The following is a 3,099-nucleotide window of genomic DNA, read 5'->3' on the forward strand; positions in this document are numbered from 1 at the left end:
CTTGGTCTCTGCACAGACATGGTGCCCCTTCAGAAACAGTGCAACCGATGGCGCTTTACAGTGATTATACTCCATCTAACCTTTCGTTGAACCGCAGCGGACCAGCCATCCCCCTAGCCCAGCGCTGTGAGAGTGTCACGTGACTTGGCGCTTCGAGGGTCACAACTCTGGAAGATCTCCTGACACTCTCACGGCACTGGATTGCCTCCGATGGCCCTCAGGCCGCAGTCCCATATCGTACAAAAAGAGAGACCCCAGACACTTTTCGAGGAGCGTTTCTTCCTTCTATTACGATCACAATGGTCGTACAAAAAACTGTCGGCAGACATGTTAGAAAATGACATTTGTATGAAGCAAACGTACTTGAAACGCGCTTGAGGCATGGCCGCAGGTAAGTCTATCATTATGTCTGCAGCATGATGTTCGACCATTGGGACTGCAGCTTTGGTGTTCGCTGAGATTTATCATAAGCTTACCAACAGTGAGTGTATATACATATAAAAAAAAGATAAAAAAACGCTGTCATTTAACGAGCACACCTTTCTTTTTTCTTCTTTGGGAGCACAAAATCAGGCAATGAACTCTTAATGGCAGCTATGTTTTACGGCCAGGTATTTTAAACACATTAAAGAAGCTGTGCAACGATTTTAACGTTGAAAGAATTGGCATCTTCTATTTTTGACATTGTTCAGCTTGTCACAAATGACAGAAAACACACCTCCTTTCATCGAAATGTTGCGATCCCGCAGCGTACTAGCGAGGCAAAATTAGAATATTCCTTGACCTGCAGCCGCGAGCGGCGGCCATGAGAAACACGCGACATGACGTCAATGAGGGTCTTAGAGAAAGATAGCAAGTTGTGCGACTAGCTGCTCTATAAAAGGTAACTTTTCTATAAATCTTCTCGTTCCAACATAAATATAAATCCGTCAAAAACCTGGTATCATCGACAAAGCGTTTATTAAATGGAGTTTTAGTAGCGCCATCTATCCTAGGTCCACAAAACCGTCAGCTCTATCTGCCATATCTGCTACCGCGAACAGCCGCCAGAAGCCGGAGGTGGAGGGGGACAGGGCCTAACGGGTATGGCCGGACCCGGATGAGACTTTCCTCCTTCCACCGTACTCTTCGCACTGCGCTCGCCAGCACGTGGTGACGCGGTCGCGAGCGGATGAGTTCTTGCTACTCACGGATCGCTCTAGAGAGAGAACGTTACCGGAACCCCGCGCCTACCCCATCGACGTCACTGCGCACGTGACCCGGAAGACGATGTACGAGTTGAGGAGTGGCAAAAACCTGGATCTTTTTCATTTTTGAAAATAAAAACTAGGATATCCAGGCAAAATCTCTTTTAGCTCACTTCAGAATTGTTGGACAACTCCTTTCTTTAATGTCGTGTTACTGGGCATGATATGCATAGAGAAAAGAAAGCGAGCTCTGTTCGAAGTAAAATGAGGTTTTGCTCAGGCCGTACAGTTTGCAGCGTATAGGAACGCAATGTTGCAGAGATCCCCGTACATCTATTGACGACACTAGCGAAATCGACGGCACCTAGAGGCAAGAGCAGAAAGCTGTGGCGGGTTCGTTTTCCGGTCTTTTCGGGCGAATAAAATATTCACTGCGTCTGGCGGGCAAAACGCGAAGTCGTGAAAGTACAGTTCAGGAACACATAATGGAAATCTTCAATAGCGGCTCTCCCCGTGTCCCGCGTAAAATTCTTTAGTTGTGAAATGAGTACGAGTTTACTACTGTGTTGGAAAAGGCGCGGTTCAGAAAATAAAACACAAAAAAAGCTTGTCTAGCGTTTACCATTTTTTAGACCACCTGAGACTGGGTGGAAGCTTGATTTTCACCGAACCAATCAGAGCATAGAAGAGAGCCTCGTGACAGTGTAGCTTCAGTGTGCACAATTCACGTAGGAAGCTCTCAGATGTTTCGATCTGTCTCTCTGATTGGCTCAAGGAGCCCGTAGCGATCACATTTTGCCAAGTTAAGCTTAAACGGAGCTTCACGTATTTTTTAACGAAATAAACATAGCGACCTGGAGGAGTAAAAGAGACGATTAGTCAGTTACAATAAAGCGCCTGTCGCGACAACCTCTGGGAGTAGTTTGCGTAAATTCCGCAACACGACGAACTACATCGTTTGAAACTTCGAACAGGGAGTGACGAAATTGCTTGTTCGCAAGGATATCCCTCCTGATTGATCCGACTCTCGATATCTAAAACACTTAAATGTTTACGTTTTTTTTTTTTTTCTCGGTCATAGACGTTTTTTGCGCATCACACTTTCGATCAGAAGACTTATCCACGGAAACAAGTATGAACGAGACGAAAACATGACGTTGTTAAAGTTTACGAGGGGGACAAGCTGAGCTACTTGCTTATACCATGGGAAGAACCAGCTGAACATACATTTACAGGAAGGTTTATAAAGATGAGAGGAGATAGAGAAATGCGCAAACAACCGCTGGACTACCAACTGTTTTGATAATAAACTTCTTCGTGTATTTTTGCTTTTTCTTCTGCTTCATGCGTTTCTTTATAATATTTAATTATTCTGCTCGTATTTCGAATAATTAAAAGGGCTGCAGCTTTGCAAAAATATTCTGTTTCTGTGGTTTAGCGAAACTGATGGGGAACTAACGCAGAATGCTGAGGCATCCCTCGTGTCCAATATAGGGTCAGAGTGTGTGAGCAAGCAATGGCGGAGAGGCGATGATGCGGACTTTTGGAAAGGGTCTATTGTGGGACCAATATATAGTGTGACTTAAACACGCTCGATCTACAATTGGTCGTAAAAATCGCTGCCTGCACCTAGCAGTCTATCCTTTTCGTCAAAGGTGTATTTCACAGGTCGATTTTTTCTTGTAAAACTACAAAGCGTAGCTCCCTGTCTGTAAAAAATAGGGCGATACACCTTGCCAGGGTCAACGGCAGACGGCGACGCAGACGACCGAGTCGAGTGGCGGGGTGCGTTTGGCGCACGTATTGATAGATGGCGTCGAGAGCAGCGTCGGAAGTTGTAGCCGACCAGCGAAAGAAAGCAGACGACACGCAGATGAAATCCGTCCCCAAGGAGCAGGAACGCCGTTATTGT

The sequence above is a fragment of the Ixodes scapularis genome, unplaced genomic scaffold (assembly GCF_016920785.2).
Source record: "Ixodes scapularis isolate PalLabHiFi unplaced genomic scaffold, ASM1692078v2 PGA_scaffold0__279_contigs__length_252992795, whole genome shotgun sequence".
Taxonomy (NCBI): Eukaryota; Metazoa; Arthropoda; class Arachnida; order Ixodida; family Ixodidae; genus Ixodes; species Ixodes scapularis.